The following is a 17,377-nucleotide window of genomic DNA, read 5'->3' on the forward strand; positions in this document are numbered from 1 at the left end:
TCCAGTTTCACAAAGTGTCTGCAAGATGGGTGCCACGGCAGCTGATTTCTGAAGTGAGAGAACGACGTATTGATGCTTGTGAAGTACTTCTTCGGCGCTTTGAACGAGAAGGTGATGGCTTCCTTGCAAGAACCGTTACTGGGGACGAAACCAGGGTTCACTTCCACCATGCGGAAACGAAGAGAGAGCGAGCAAGGAATATCGCCATCCCTCATCACCAAAACGAAACAAGTTTCGAACAGAGCCATCAGCAGGGAAGGTTATGCTCACTCTCTTTTGAGTCGAAAAAGGCATCATTTTGGGGCATTACATGCCTGGAGGGACCACTGTTACCAGTGCGTCATACACAGGTCTCCTAAAAAATCATCTGCACCCTGCAGTCAAATCAAAGCGACGTGGATTGCTGTCAGCAGGTGTCCTTTTGCAATATGACAATTCAAGGCCCCACACTGCTCGTACAACAGTCGCAACAATCACAGACCTGCATTTTGAGTGTCTTCCTCATCCACCATACTCACCAGACCATGCCCCAAGTTATTTCCATATGTTTGGACCACTCAAAGACGCAATGGGAATAAAGAAGTTCCGTTCTGATGAAGAGATACGCCACGCGGTGCATGAGTGGTTGCCCAGACTACCAAAAGAATTTTTTTCTAAAGGAATTTATGCACTTTGTAAGCGCTGGAGGACTTGCATTGAGCTTGGGGGAGATTATGTTGAAAAGTGATCCAGCTTTGTACCACTTCTGCACAATAAATAATATTTTTAAAAAATATTTAAGGTTTTCATTTGACTCACCCTCGTATATACACTTCCAATATTTAAGGCATTTGTTGTGAATCTACCATAGAAGTCCCATTGAGCATGAGAATAATAAAGACGAATTGGAATTATATACTTTTCATTTGACTCACCCTCGTATATACTCTTCCAATATTTAAGGCATTTATGTGCATCTACCATAAAAGTCCCATAGAGCATGAGAGTAAGAAAGACGAATTTGAATTATTTACTTGTTTATCACCACCTAAGTACGCTGCTAGAATGGGAAAGTCCTAAATAACAAAAATTGGTTGGAAAGAATGAATTTAGTTTCGTATTCAGAATACTCACCGATGAAATCGGTAAACAGCCTTGCCTTGGACCAAATCGTAACAGCACTTAAACATCGGCTGAGAAGATCTTGTCGGTCGCTGCTCGTGTAGACCTATGCACTCGTACATTATGACTGGAGGTTATCACTGTAAACATTTATTTTTTTACCACTTATCGTAAAAATTACACTTATTCTAAACCTAATAATACCACTCGAATAGAACGAAACTCAGTTAAAAAGGGTGGCATTCTAGTCCTTCGTCCAGTGCTGGTAAGAACAAAAATATTTTTATTTTAGTTTTTTATTGGATAATCACGTTGCGTGTGAAAGGCTTAACCCTTTCCTGCTCGAAGGGACTTAAGTCCACTTTCTAGCGTCATGAAAGAGCATGGAATTGAATTCAGCACTGGAGTCCTCTCACGTCATATTTTTATCTCTGTTGCAGCACAGGGAGCTCTCAGCTCTTTGGCTGTGGCAGTTCGACATTTCTGTCCACAGAGGGCAATAAACGACAGAAGACGCGAAACGACAGATTGTCGTACCTCTGTGTTGTTTATTTCGTCATAAGGCTTTTACCTAGCGAGGTGTCACAATGGTTAGCATACTGGACTCGCATTCGGGAGGACGACAGTTCAAACCCGCGTCCGGCCATCCTGATTTGGATTTTCCATGTTTTCCCTAAATCGTTTTAGGTAAATACTGGGATGGTTCCTTTGAAAGGGCAGGGCCGACTTTCTTCCCAGTCTTCTCCTAATCCGATGGGACCGATGACCTCGCTGCTTGGTCCCCTACCTCTAATCAACCAACCAACCAAACATAAAATTTTACGAGTCCTGCTGGCGTGAAAGCACATTATTGAGAGTGTTTTGATGTTTATAATCCGGTTTAGTATTGTTTCAGTTAACGTAAACTGATATTACCAACGCAGTAAGTAAATGCCCTGATCATTTACGATGGTTATATACTGACAAGAGACAGAAGTCCCACTTGTGTTTTGTACATAAATCTCAAAGGGTATACAATGCACTACTTTCTTTTTAGTTGCTTTGGTAATATTTTCCAAAAATATTAACACCTTTGGTACTGTTTTTCATAGGGTTAAAAAGAACGTGTCGACCTATGTTGTAAAGGTAAGTTGTATGACCTCAAAAGTACAATCGAAGTGTTACGTGTACACCTTCTTCGACATAACTATTAAGGTATGGAATCTGTTTACGTGTTTCCATATAAATTCCGTGGACACTGCGATATATTCGTTTTACGCTGCATTTGCTGCATCCACCGACACGGCTGTAGACAAGCAGTATCCACAACGAAACTTTACGACAATGATTTTCATCCGCCTACGGTCGTTCCTCTATCTCTTGCAAGATAAGACACAAAACTTTTATAATGTTTATTTACTATAAAGAAGAAGTGTAATTATTATCTATCCGAAAAATTTTAGGGATATCGTTTGGTTACGTAATTTTGCGTCACGGAACTGCGTGCATTTCGTTTTTCATAAAACTAACTTCATTAAATTCTGTGTGCCGTAATCTGTACCTGAATTTTAATGGTAGTTAACTCTCTTCCCATTATGGGTTATGCATATTCAAATAGTGGAGGAGACCTGATTTATCCAGGACCCTGTCTAACTAAAAGTAGGCGCCTTAACGTCTCCGCTAAAGCTACGACAGTCCAATAACTGTCACTATTGGGATTATGAAGGCAAGGAAAGGAATACGCCCAAAACGAAATTAAAATTATTCCAGTACCCCCACGGTTCGATCATGAAACAAATTTTGGTTACTCTGAGGTCTTATTACAGTAATTACAATTATCCCATATTTTACACTGTTGCGCCACGCTATCAGATAGTCAACAATACATGATATGAACGTTTGTGACGAATTAAAACGGCTTTGCGGAGTGGGACTTGGTCACGATGATCTTACTTATATAGACAGGTATTGTCACATAAGGCGAAGTGGATACGCATTCCTACAACACTGATCATTTGGCACCGGGGTATAAGAGCCGACAGCGTTATAAACACATTCTGAAAGCCTTATGCAGGGGAAACGAGGTGCTTTCGGTAATTTTAGACTCTCGAGTAACGAGTGATCCACTTTTTTTTCTCTAGCTCGCAGATCCTTCTTAAGGACGATGAGTTCACACGGCATATCGAGTCAGGACTGTAGCTGAATTGAGGATTGACCGGTAAATAGTAAAAAGCAAATAATCCTGGGTGGAGGATAGAGACAAAGTTTCATGTGTATTTCAGCAATGTATGATAGTACATTTACTTTTTATGGTGCATTTCAACGACTTAGCAGTCAGTGACACTCGAAACCTTTGTGTAAAATGGTAGTCATTTCCAATTAAATCTTGAGCAAAGAACAGTCTATTACAAATAATAAGTGAGGTTATGATCAACTATCACGTTGGCTCAGCTGCAAGTACAGGAAATTGCTATTTTCGATTCACTAGAATTGGTAATGCTGGGAAACTGCAGCTTGTCTACCAAAGTGATTAGTCATAACACTCCTTGTAACCACTAGACCAGAATACCGCTAAAGTGTGTCGAATTCATATCAGGTGCGATTACACGAAAAATCAAGACTGTTCAGGACAGCGCGGATCGTCAGAGGCACATTTAATTAGCTTGAGGGCGTAAGATAACTGCCGCAAAATCTTATCTGGCAAATATTTAGAGAATCACACTAGTATGGCGCGGTGATCTACTCATAAAATTGCAAGAACTGCAGGAGATCGCTTTCCTTGGAGGCGTCCAAGAGCATTATTTAGCCTCCTACATATTACCCCACTGTCAATGTAAACATGAAGCAAGGAGTACCCTCTGTCACAAGTTTTACAGAGATTTACGTGCTGTATGTATAAGTTAATATATATACTACCTGAGCAAAAGTATCGGAAAACATATTAGTCGACATTAATATGGGGTGTGTCCAGTCTCCGCTTTTATGACGGGTTGAACTCTATCGGGGACGTTTTCAGTGAGGTGTCTGATCGTCTGTGGAGGAATGACAACCATTCTTCCTCAAGAGCCGAAACCAGGGAAGGTAATGATGTTGCACGCTCGGATCCTGAGCGAATTCAGCGTTCTAACTCATTCCAAATGGGTCCATTGGTTAGACTGATCCGTTTCAGGAATTTTACTGTCCAAAAGCCATCGCCTTACAGTCACTGCATTACAACAGGGTGCATTTCATGTTGACGCATTCATTGTTTCCAAAAGGTTTCTTTATTGTCCACAGTACACAATGCAGTAAAAATTGCTTCTATCCTTAACTAAATTTTCCTTCTGTCTTTGGCAGAACATGATAACAATAATAAGTTGGAAACACTTAATAATGTCCTGAAAAATATGTTTAATTGGTCACAAATGATAAAACATTGAGTGCTTGCGCGGGGAAATATTGTGTCACGAAGAGATAGTTACATTAACTAAAAAAGGAACCAAAGTTTTTTTATATGAAGATACATTTGAAGACTGATGAAAAATAAATGTTATTTCACAATAATTTTGTATTGTAACTAACAACACAATTAACAGAGAGGGAAAGGAATATGAGTTCATTCGTTTAATACTAACCTGGTATTCTCTGTCATATGTTCGTTGATTTCCAGTGTTTCCAACAGAATCATCTTTCTGCTTTCCTTAACAGATTGTAAAACTTAACATTCCACATGATATAAATGATTTTCTGTTAAAACATGATCAGCAAGGATCTTTCTTTCTTAATCTCCAGCCCCTCTCATGTGCAGATAACCTACTTACCACAGCTGCGGCTGGCCGACCAGTGTACACCTTTCCACAGTGCTTGCTCGTGATTTTAATGCTCATCACTATGCGCCAAGGGTTGCAGTTTGTCTGTACCAGTGAATAAATAGCTATCAACATTTTGATTCAATATTAAAGATAATTTGCAATCCTTGGCACGGAGTGGTGTGTACAACTTCCAGAATTCAGCCAGAAAATTTTCGTTTGGGACAGTCGTGTAAAATACGTTCCGGTGTGTTTTCCGATTTTCTGCAGTCGCTTTTGTCATCATCGGTCATTCCACATGTTGTGTTTTTCTGGTCACGGTGTGGGCAGTTCTGACACGGTTGAGGGGCTCCACATTTTCCTTTGGATATTCGGTCCTGGGTGTCGGATGGTAGAAGCTATTTTTCCTATCTTTTCATGACCATCGAAGAACGTCTATTGATTTCTCCATTCTTCTCTGTTATGGAGAAAGATTGAAATGAAAGAAAGTAGAGTGTTTCCAGGGACGACATGTACACTGCTCTCAACAAAAAGCACCATGAGATCTCTGAAATTAACATCCTTCCAAAAATTTTAACGCTTCACGCATAGCCCTCCTTCCGATAACTTTGACATCGTTTAGCTTGTCTGAGAGGTTTTGGCTGCGTTTAAATTTGCAGTGAAGCTCTCTTTGCTTTCGCAGTAGTTTCCTAATTTTGTTGTTGAACCACGGTGGGTTTTTCCCGTCCCTCACAGTTTTACTCGGCACGTACCTGTCTAAAACGCATTTTACGATTGCCTTGAACTTTTTTCCATAAACACTCAACATTGTCAGTGCCGGAACAGAAATTTTCATTTTGATCTGTTAGGTAGTCCGTCGTGACGTAATAAACCTCAGAGCAGAGCTCGTGCGTCCTGCGGGCCTTCCGGACAGCAGGTTGAGTGCCCTAGGTAGGACAGGCGGTAGCTGTCACCCACGCAGCCTACTGGCCGTCCTATGCAGCTGCCCCTCATGGACGCGCCTCATTATTTTTTACGACTATTACCGATAATGACCGGGTCTGGGGAGAACCAGTGTTTCTCGTGTCGTCAGAGAAACGGAAAAGGAACCTGACTTATAATATGAGGCCTTACAGGGGGGAAAGCAGCGGGCGGGTTACGCCGCCACTTTCAATTTGGGCGGCAACTCGAAACGCAACCGTGTCCTCGGATGACCTGTTAATTGTTTTTATCGCTGCGTCGACGTGAAGTACAGTCGTTATGGTGGATCGTTGTCGGGTGAGGAGATGCGATGACGGCCGGATCATAACCGTAACGGCCGTTGCTTTGATTCCACGAGATGCACTTGAACGCAGCGTAATTGTAGCTGATGCAGTATTAGTCCACACTTAGACAGCGGTTGAATAAACTCGAAAATACGCCGCCGGCATGTTTGACGGCACTTATCCAGCGTAACATTTATTTGTTATGAGGGCTTTCGATACAGATACTTGATATTAAAGATCTTTTAAAGACTATCTAGATGTGGTGCAGTAGCATTCGCTGGACTGGCCGTACAATTCGAACAAATGGGAAAATGAATAATTACCACATCACATTCTGGAGAGCGTTGTGAATATACACTACTGGTCATAAACATTGCTACACCAAGAAGAAATGCAGGTGATGAACAGGTATTCATTGGACAAATATATTATACTAGAACTGACATGTGATTACATTTGCACGCAATTTGGGTACATAGATCTTGAGAAATCAGTACCCAGAACAACCACCTCTGGCCGTAATAACAGCCTTGATACGCCTGGGCATTGAGTCAAACACAGCTTGGATGGCGTGTACAGGTACAGCTGCCCATGCAGCTTCGACACGATACCACAGTTCATCAAGAGTAGTGACTGGCGTATTGTGACGAGCCAGTTGTTTGGTCACCATTAACCAGACGTTTTCAGTTGGTGAGATTTCTGGAGAATGTGCTGGCCAGGGCAGCAGTCGAACATTTTCTGTATCCAGAAAGGTCCGTAGATGACCTGCAACATGCGGTCGTGCATTATCTTGCTGAAATGTAGGGTTTCACAGGGATCGAATGAAGGGTAGAACCACGGGTTGTAACACATCTGAAACGTAACGTCCACTGTTCAAAGTGCCGTCAATGCGAACAAGAGGTGGCCGAGACGTGTAACCAATGCCACCCCATACCATCACGCTGGATGATACGCCAGTATGGCGATGACGAATACAAGCTTCCAGTGTGCACTCACCGCGATGTCGCCAAACACGGATGCGACCATCATGATGTTGTAAACAGACCCTGGATTCATCCTAAAATGACGTTTTGCCATTCGTGCACCCAGGTTCGTCATTGAGTACACCATCGCAGGTGCTCCTGTCTGTGATGCAGCGTCAAGGGTGACCGCAGTCGTGGTCTCCGAGCTGATAGTCCATGCTGCTGCATACGTCGTCGAACTGTTCGTGCAGATGGTTGTTGTCTTGCAAATGTCCCCATCTGTTGACTCAGGGATCGACACGTGGCTGCACGATCCGTTACAGCCAAGCGGATAATATGCCTGTCATCTCGACTGCAAGTGATACGAGGCTGTTGGGATCCAGTACGGCGTTCCGTATTACCCTCCTGAACCCACCGATTCCATATTCTGCTAACAGTCATTGGATCTCGACCAACGCGAGCAGCAATGTCGCGATACGATCAACCGCAATGTCGATATACTACAATCCGACGTTTATCAAAGTCGGAAACGTGATGATACGTATTTCTCCTCCTTACACGAGACATCACAACAACGTTTCACCAGGCAACGCCGGTCATCTGCTATTTTATGTATGAGAAATCGGTTGGAAACTTTCCTCATGTGAGCACTTTGTAGGTGTCGCCACCAGCGCCAACCTTGTGTGAATGCTTTGAAAAGCTAATCACTTGCATATCACAGCATCTTCTTCCTGTCGATTAAATTTCGCGTCTGTAGCACGTCATCTTCGTCGTGTAGCAATTTTTATGGCCAGTATTGTAATACACAAAACGTCATTTAAAAGTATCTGGAAATCTGCAAATCATCAGGTTTTCCAGGCGTTTGAAGACAGGTGGACCCTATTAGTTTTGGGAGTCATTACAACAGGGGGGCCTTTTAGGCCTCTTGACAAACATCATCAATTGGGTCGCATGGTTGATACGAACCACAATAGAAAATTAGTGTAGTAACACATGTTGTCGTTGTTGTGGTCTTCAATCCAGAGACTGGTTTGATGCAGCTCTCCATGCTACTCTACCCTCTGCTAGCTTCTTCATCTCCGACTATGTACTGCAACCTACATCCTTCTGTATCTGCTTTGTGTCTTCATCTCTTGGTCTCCCTCTACGGTGTTTACTCTCCACGCTTCCCTCCAGTACTAAACTAGTGATACCTTGATCACTCAGAACGTGACCTACTAACCGATCCCTTGTTCTAGTTAAGTTGTGGCACAAGTTCCCCTTTCGCAAATTCTATTCAGTGGCTCCTCATTAGTTACGTGATCTACCCATGTAATCTTCAGCATTCTTCTGTAGCACCACATTTTGAAAGTTTCTATTCTCTTCTTGTCTAAACTATTTATCGTCCATGTTTCACTTCCATAGATGGCTACACTCCATGCAAATACTTTCAGAAATTAGTTCCTGACACTGAAATCTATAGTCGATGTTAACAAATTTCTCTTCTTCAGAAACGCTTTACTTGCCATTGCCAGTCTACATTTGTATCCTCTCTACTTTGACCATCATCAGTTATTTTGCTCCCCAAATAGCAAAACTCTTTTACTACTTTAAGTGTCTCATTTCCTAATCTAATTCGCTCAGCATCACCCGATTTAAATCGACTACATTCCATTATCCTCGTTTTGCTATTGTTGATGTTCATCTTATATCCTCCCTTCAATACACCGTCCATTCCGGTCAACTGCTCTTCCAGATCCTTTTCTGTCTCTGACAGAATTACAATGTTCACTGCAAACCTCCAGGTTTTTATTTCTTCTCCATGTATTTTAATTTCTACTCCGAATTTTTCTTTTGTTTCCTTTACTGCTTGCTCAATATATAGATTGAATCACATTGCGGATATGCTACAACCCTGTCTCTCTCCCTTCTCAACCACTGCTTCCCTTTCGTGCCGCTCGACTCCTGTAATTGCCATCTGGTTTCTGTACAAATTGTAAATAGCCTTTCGCTCCCGGTATTTTACACCTGCCACCCTCAGAATTTGAAAGACAGTATTCCAGTCAACATTGTCAAAAGCTTTCTCTAACTCTACAAATGCTAGAAACGTATGTTTGGCTTTCCTTAATCATCTCCTAAGGTAAGTTGTAGGGTCAGTTTTACCTTACGTGTTCCAACATTTCTACAGAATCCAAACTGATCTTCCCCGAGGTCTACGTCTACCAGTATTTCCATTCGTCGTCAAACATACATTATGCAATTTTGTCATATGATGACATTTTGGAGACCGTGGCTGTTTTTGAAGACAAATGTTGATCGTGTTAGGACAGCAACCAGCCACAAATTTACTTTGAGTTCCTTTATTCAAAGGAAACCGTTACCGGTTTCGAATCGTTGCGATTCATCATCAGACGGTTTACACGCTTTCTTTCTACATTTGGTGTGTTTTTTACAGATTAATTGTCGTGAAACGTCGGTTTCGAGTGATTGTTTCTATAACGTTCATCCAATCGATGTAAATGCATTCCCACTGCATCCTCGTTGTTGCACACGTAATAGTTCTCACTGTACACTTTAGATTTGTCACTGAGTTCATTCCAACCACGCACCACATGTTTTGGTACATACAAAGAGCTTACAAAAAGCCCTTTGTATGTACCAAAACATGTGGTGCGTGGTTGGAATGAACTCAGTGACAAATCTAAAGTGTACAGTGAGAACTATTACGTGTGCAACAACGAGGATGCAGTGGGAATGCATTTACATCGATTGGATGAACGTTATAGAAACAATCACTCGAAACCGACGTTTCACGACAATTAATCTGTAAAAAACACACCAAATGTAGAAAGAAAGCGTGTAAACCGTCTGATGATGAATCGCAACGATTCGAAACCGGTAACGGTTTCCTTTGAATAAAGGAACTCAAAGTAAATTTGTGGCTGGTTGCTGTCCTAACACGATAAACATACATTAGCCGAAAATATCACGTTGAGCAAATCAGGTAGTTGTTTGCCATTGCTTGTATTGTAGTTTTACACATTTGTATTTATTTTGTTTCTGCAAGTACTTGGAGCAAATATTTTTCCTAAGGATGTAAAGCGAAAAGTCTGTAGTATGATTTTATCTCAATGTGTTCACCGAGAACGTAAACTGGAAATAAACTTTCAACAGTTCTGAATTTCCAAGAACGTGACGGAATAGAATTGGGGGAGGTGATTCTATGTATTTATCAGCATGCCATTTTATACCTGTCTCATACGTCCTCCCTCCCCTCACTATTTTTTTCTTTACACAGTCTCGCACCAGACTGACTCTCCGTCCTCCTTCGCTTGTTCCTCGACAGTCCCTTCCCCACTCCTCCGTAATGGATCCCTAAAAATTCTCCTCATACCAATTTCTTCCCTTTCCCTAACCTCATCCCCTGCCCCCCCTTCATCCCCACCTCCCCCTTCGACCCCCTCACCCCCCCCCCCCCCCCCCAATCAATTTACTGCCTGATGTTTGTTCACCGAGCTATGGACGCAAGCTGGGAATTACTTTCTGAGCTGAAGTTTTTCTCAGCGGAGTTCTTAAATATAAACTTCTCGATTGCTAAGCCATCTGAGATCGATACATGAGGAGTGTTCTATGGCTCCCAGCACCATTTTCAGCAGGGCTAAAAACACCCACAACCAGAATGTGTCGTCGTTCTTTATGTGTAAGTAGTGGCCAGAAAGCGTCTACAGTGTTTTGCACGTTAGCTTCGGAAAATTCGGTATCTACAACCACTAGTTATCCAAAGACAGTATCACACCCACTATCAGATCAATTCAACCGGAGTCAAGGTGACTTAAGGTACTGACTCACACCCCACTGCGTACACCTCCACAATAAAACGGAGAGAAAGCAAATTTATGACTATAATGAAAATAAAATGGTAATGGGTGGGACCTGCAGTAAGATCAAATTACAGTAGGTGGAGCAAGAAAGTTCTATGCTGAATTTTAAGGGATAAGAAAGGACCAAGACGTTGACCTAATGGATGGCTGGAAGGTTACATTACAAAATGTTCGTGAACAACATGGATGCGTATGACTAAACACCGTAATACAAGCCTATAGGCCTTTATTCTCAAAACTTAAACTTTTACTCGTACATCTACATACGATTCTTAATCTTTATTGCTTGGTTTCTAAGATTTCTCTACACGTTAGTTGTTCCTAAAATTTCTAGATACGCTAGTGGATAGACTTAAGTAGGTGGTATACATTAAATGGTTCAAATGGCTCTGAGCACTATGCGACTTAACTTCTGAGGTCACCAGTCCCCTAGAAGTTAGAAATACTTAAACCCAACTAACCTAAGGACATCACACACATCCATGCCCGTGGCAGGATTCGAACCTGCGACCGTAGCGGTCGCGCGGTTCCGGACTGTAGCGCCTAGAACCGCTCTGCCACCCCGGCCGGCTTAGTACACATTATATTTTGCTTACCTATGTGGAGAAAACAACGAGTTGGACAGTGTGTGCAGAAAAGATACCATTTTTAATTACGTGTTTCTAATTTGCTATTTATGTTTTCTACTGCTATTTCTGAAGATCTGATCATAAACAAAACTTTTATGATTGCGTGTGACAGAAAATAAAACGCATTATGATCACTCCACTGTAAAAATTTTGGCTTTGTAGTTCTTGTTGGGCCCCTTCAGTTCTCTTTATCAGCAGTTATCATAAAGTAAAACACCACGCAAGAGCCCTCGGCTCCTTCGCCCTGTAAGTTGTGGAGTTCGGACTGTGGGATTACTAGGCGTTTCCTCGACTTTTTCTGGGCGCAAATTTTACTGGGTGCAGTTCGCAGGACACCGAATCCACGTCCTACTCTGTTATTAGGCCGTTACTGTCCTTATATGTAGGAAGTTTCTTTATTCAAATTGCATTTGGGACCACGGAAGCCTGCTATCCGCATTGTACTTGCTTGATTCTATTATATAGTCGCGGATCCAGGTCAGGGTTCTTTGGTGGGAGGGGGGGGGCACAGTTTCTAACGTTGTCCCCTCCCACTCCCCCAAATATATCTTGCTATCACTCCCACTTTTAGTGTATCACACTTGCCAAGGATTAATAATAATGATAATAATAATAACTTCAATTATTAAGATGTAATGTGAATAACTTGCTTACATTAATGCTTAACACATCCCTCTAAAGTAACTTATAAAACAAGTGTACTCTCAACATCATTAGTATTTCACTTAGTACTGTGGTTGTGAAGACGGTCTGCAGAGTGAAGCTATGCCAACGTGTGTAAACGAGAGAAGTCGTTTCCGCCTACGGTCAGGAAATTCAGGTGTTCCTGTTTTCTTCCGTAGTAGAGGTGGTGAAACGTCCCTTTAGAAAAATTAATGAATTACTGTGCTGATAAACCGCTTACGTTATTTGATTTTCAAACAACTGAGCAAAACTGAACGTACTCAGACATTTCTCTGTTTACTTATTCTGATCATCACTAAACTGACACACAATATTTTAGCGCAACGCAATCTGACTTTCAGTAATCCCTACGAAAGAATGGCCCTGACTAACAATAACCTATACCTTTCATGAATCACTTACCTCACAAAAATCTTCGTTACTCGAAGTACTGCAATACAGTGAGCGCCAATACTGCCAGCTAAATAAAAGATTCTAACTACTGAAGGCACTAACTACTGATAGGCATACTTAGCAATGTATTTACCTTAATAATATTTAAAAGTTATCATATATATATATATATATATATATATATATATATAATTCCATGACATCCAGTCTTATAAATTTACTGTCTCTGATGGACACACGTCCAGATCGTCCGCTCTCAAAATTCTGCCATTTCTCTCCCCACATCCACCACTGCTGGCGGCTCACCTCCAACTGCGCAACGCTACGCGCTGTTAACAGCCAACTGCCCACCACTACAATAGCAAATAGCAACAATGCAAACCAGCCACAGACTGCACACAGCACAGTCAGTGATTTTCATTTAGAGCGCTACATGGCGTACCAACATAAAAACCTTAACAGCCTACTTACAGTGGTAACCCTTCCCGTGTTGCCTTTCTCAAGTTCCTATGGTCTACAAATTGACTCAAGCAAGGTGTCCGATTTGGTATCGTCAGTGGGCTAGCCCTCTAGCGGGCAACTGAGTGGTGTCCTTACTTCAACATTGCTTGCAATTTGTTAGAATTCCTTGCCGTTTTTAGATGCTTATCACGCTCCTTTGTCTTTCGAAAGATATGTAAGGAAATTGGAAACCGATACTTTAAAGTGTACTTCCAGTAGAATGTTTTTGGTTGTGCATGGGTCATGGCACCCCACCCTCTTCGACACGCAATGTAAACAGAATGTGTTGGACAAGCTGGAGCCGTCAGCCGGGACAGCTACTGAGCCGATGCCAGGCCAGCGGTCGGCAGTCGAGGTCGGAGCACAGAACAGCGCAGCGGCTTCCTCCGCAGGTAGGGGGGGCTGTCTGCTGCGGCACGGGAGACCCATCAAGCACCTGCCAACCCGCCAGATGCGATCTGGGACGCCTCTGTCTTGCCGTTCCGGGAGTCGAGGAAATGAGCCTTCAGCCAGCATCCTATCAGCGGCATCGCAATCCCGAGCCATCTCTTCCTGGGCAGCACGTCTGCCGATAAGGGAAGCTGCGTGTACTTAAAAACTCTGGAAGGTAACAAAGGAAGCACTGTTTATATCAGACCTACTACCGGAATGAAACTGTCGCCCAGCACCTGGTGCTCATACTCTTGTTTGCCTTGTCTCTACGAACTTGTGGTGCCAAGGTTTCTGACTGACTTTCATTTCAGCTCTTCAGTTCTCATTCCAGTCGTTGCATACAGGTCTTCTTCCCACACGCCCGTTTTCACCTCTGTTCCACATCGAACGATGTCTTTCTCTATTGAACACACTCATAGCCGTCTTGGAACAGTTTGTACTGTACTGATCGGAACACACAGTGCTCACCATATTCATTTTACACAACGCCCAGGTGTTGTTGTTGTTGTGATAGTGGTGATCCTCAAACTGAAAACTGGTTTAATGCAGCACGTTGTTTTATCCTGTACAACTCTCCTCATCTCTGCATACTTACTGCGACCCATTTTCATGTGAACTTGTAACACACCCGGGAGTACTAACGGGGGTGGGAATGGGTGGGGGGGGGGGGGTTCCTTATACTGACTTCTCGTTTCTTGACCGTGCGCCCTGTCCACACCACGCACCTGACAATTCCGCGGCGGTCGTACTGTTCTGCTCCACAGCTGGCTGTTGGCTTGCCTGAAATTATCTATCGAAAAAATGCATGCGGGTTTAGGGGAGCCACTCAACGTTTAAACACAACACTGTCCTGTGTCTGGTATGAACATCTATATTCTGAGACGATATGGAAACCACAGGTTATACTCTTTACACCAGGCTGTTCCAGCTCGTCAGCTCCGTTGTGAGCCGCGGAGCGCTCCCTGCTCCAGGGAGCCGTGTTGCTCGCTGTGACCAGTCAAGTGGGCCGGCACTCCGGCATGTGGCACGGCGGGCTGAGGCAGGCGGCAAGGCAAGCGTTTCGATATGCCAGCTGCGTTTTACAACATTCACTAACAGTTTAAAAAATGTCACATCCTGTTGCGGTATAATCGAGTGGTACAACATCCAAGAGGTCTTCAGTTACTTGCAGCTCCATGTCGACACCACGCACAAAGATTACAAGCTGAGCACAATCCGATATGTCGGTGCTTTCGTCAAGCGCTAGCGAAAATGCAACAAAGCTCTCCGCCTTTTTTCTGAGTTGTGTCTCTGAATCCGTTGCCATGTCCAGGATTCGACGAGACATTGTTTGCTTCGACAGACAAACCCCTTCAATTGCCTGCACCTCCCTTGGAAACAAACAGTCTGCAACTGCTACCATGCACGATTTTACGGGTGGTCCCACCGAAAACGGCTTGCCACTCGTCGCAATGATGTGAGCGACCCTGTAGCTTGCTCGAATTGCAGATTCAGTAGTGTTGTCTCCGCTCTCATTCACCTGAAAATTATAAACGCATTACAGAAATATGTTGCATGTTTTGATATCCTCCGTATTACGAAACCGTTTTAAATTTGCGTCTCCTGGTATGTCGTTTTTAAGCCTGGCCACCAGTTCTCTGCGTGCAACGCCTCCTACCTGATCGTAGTGTGCTGCGTGAAGACGTGTATAATGTCGTTGTATATTGTACCTCTTCGCAGAATTAAATACTTTATGACACACAAGACACTGCGGACGACCATCCCTCTCAATGAATAGAAAGGTAGCCTCCAATAGAGGTACAGAGCTCACGCGGCTAGTCATAGCTGTCATTGGACACGGATTATTGCGCCAGTTGCGGCTACATGCGGCCTGGGGGCAGTGAGTTCGCTTTCCCCCTCCACGTGGGCTCCGAGCTGCCGCAGTGAGCGCTCCCGAGCGCTCCGGCTCCCTGGAGCTCGGTTGGAACAGCCTGGTTTACACTCTAAATCGTAAACGTTTAACCCAATTAACAATCTTGATGATTAACAGTCCAAAAATATAATTCAGACGAGCGTACGCGTAACCGACACGTTAGCGTAGTCGCGCGGTTCCGGACTGAGCGCCTGAACCGCTAGACCACCGCGGCCGGCCCGTAGAATTGGAAGGAGAATGAAATGGAAGTGGTCTCTCGGGTTACCGAAGGAAGTGTTATAGTCCCTCTAATGTTGCTGATCAACATAAAAGGTTTAGGAGGTAATCTGAGTATCCCTCTTAGATTGTTTGCAGATAATGCTGTCATTTACCACGATATCGGATTGGTGTGAAAAGTGGCAATGAGTAAAAGTGTGAGCTCATCCACACGAGTAAAAAAAGAAATCCATTACATTTTGGTTAGACGATAAATCATACAAATGTCAATTCGACTAAATACCCGCAATTACTAATACAAGCTCGGGAGCGCTCACTGCGGCAGCTCGGAGCCCACGTGGAGGGGGAAAGCGAACTCTCTGCCCCCTGGCCGCATGTAGCCGCAACTGACGCAATAATCCGTGTCCAATGACAGCTATGACTAGCCGCGTGAGCTCTGTACCTCTATTGGAGGATACCTTTCTATTCATTGAGAGGGATGGTCGTCCGCAGTGTCTTGTGTGTCATAAAGTATTTAATTCTGCGAAGAGGTACAATGTAGAGCGACATTATACACGTCATCACGCAGCGCACTACGATCAGGTAGAAGGCGTTGCACACAGACAACTGGTAGCCAGGCTTAAAAACGACATACAAGCTACGTAAACTGGAAAGATCACATAGGTAATGTTGTGGGAAGGCAAACTAAAGACTAAGCTTTATTGGCGGAATATTTTTGAACATGTAACAGGTCTACTAAAGTGATTGCCTCCACCATGCTTGTCTGTGCTCTTCTGGAGTACTGATGAACAGTACGGGATTGACGGAGAACATCGAAAAACTTCAAAGAACAGCAGCTCGTTTTGTATTACCTAATGTATTAAATAGGCAGAGAGCCTCACGGATATGATAAGCGAGTTGGGATAGCAATCATTAATACGAAGTTATTTTTCGTTGCAGCTCGGTCTTTTCAGGAAATTCCAGTCAGCAACTTTCTCCTCCGAACGTCAAAATACACTCCTGGAAATGGAAAAAAGAACACATTGACACCGGTGTGTCAGACCCACCATACTTGCTCCGGACACTGCGAGAGGGCTGTACAAGCAATGATCACACACACGGCACAGCGGACACACCAGGAACCGCGGTGTTGGCCGTCGAATGTCGCTAGCTGCGCAGCATTTGTGCACCGCCGCCGTCAGTGTCAGCCAGTTTGCCGTGGCATACGGAGCTCCATCGCAGTCTTTAACACTGGTAGCATGCCGCGACAGCGTGGACGTGAACCGTATGTGCAGTTGACGGACTTTGAGCGAGGGCGTATAGTGGGCATGCGGGAGGCCGGGTGGACGTACCGCCGAATTGCTCAACACGTGGGGCGTGAGGTCTCCACAGTACATCGATGTTGTCGCCAGTGGTCGGCGGAAGGTGCACGTGCCCGTCGACCTGGGACCGGACCGCAGCGACGCACGGATGCACGCCAAGACCGTAGGATCCTACGCAGTGCCGTAGGGGACCGCACCGCCACTTCCCAGCAAATTAGGGACACTGTTGCTCCTGGGGTATCGGCGAGGACCATTCGCAACCGTCTCCATGAAGCTGGGCTACGGTCCCGCACACCGTTAGGCCGTCTTCCGCTCACGCCCCAACATCGTGCAGCCCGCCTCCAGTGGCGTCGCGACAGGCGTGAATGGAGAGAC

The sequence above is a fragment of the Schistocerca americana genome, chromosome 5 (assembly GCF_021461395.2).
Source record: "Schistocerca americana isolate TAMUIC-IGC-003095 chromosome 5, iqSchAmer2.1, whole genome shotgun sequence".
NCBI classification, from domain to species: domain Eukaryota; kingdom Metazoa; phylum Arthropoda; class Insecta; order Orthoptera; family Acrididae; genus Schistocerca; species Schistocerca americana.